The sequence below is a fragment of the Mastomys coucha genome, unplaced genomic scaffold (genome assembly GCF_008632895.1).
Source record: "Mastomys coucha isolate ucsf_1 unplaced genomic scaffold, UCSF_Mcou_1 pScaffold5, whole genome shotgun sequence".
Taxonomy (NCBI): Eukaryota; Metazoa; Chordata; class Mammalia; order Rodentia; family Muridae; genus Mastomys; species Mastomys coucha.
This window is the reverse complement of record NW_022196911.1, coordinates 69,282,624-69,283,048: the sequence shown is the minus strand read 5'-3', so window position 1 is coordinate 69,283,048 and position 425 is coordinate 69,282,624. Positions and strand designations below refer to the sequence as shown.

At 32.7% G+C, this 425-nt stretch overlaps 1 pseudogene; it reads right to left on the bottom strand.

The window, feature by feature from the left end:
* Positions 1-425, bottom strand: part of LOC116078694 — a 125,773-nt pseudogene that overhangs the window by 92,773 nt on the left and 32,575 nt on the right.

Below are 425 nucleotides of genomic sequence, written 5' to 3'. Positions count from 1 at the left end.
ACATAGATTCACATACACACATGTATGTACCTCAAGAATAATCAAAGGAACAAGGAAAGAAAGGCTTTCAACCTGTGAAGGAAGGTGGGGAACATGGAATGTTACCTGGGACATGATAGAGGAAAAGAAGGGATGATAAATGTGATATTTCAACATGGGCTGAAAAATTATTTTTCTTTTCTTTCTTTCTTTATTCACTTAATCTAAAGACTTCTTGTTAAATGGGTATTTCTTTAGTTTGATTCGAGTTACACAAAGATATCTTTTTTTACTTCTGTCTATTGTGAAGGTAGTTGTTTCCCTTATTTCTTCATCAGCCTGTTTATCTATGGTAAGAAGTAGGGCTACTGATTTTTTGAGTTTACTTTGTAACCAACACTTTACAGAAGTCAATTTTAGCTGTAGGAGTTTTATATTCATTTACA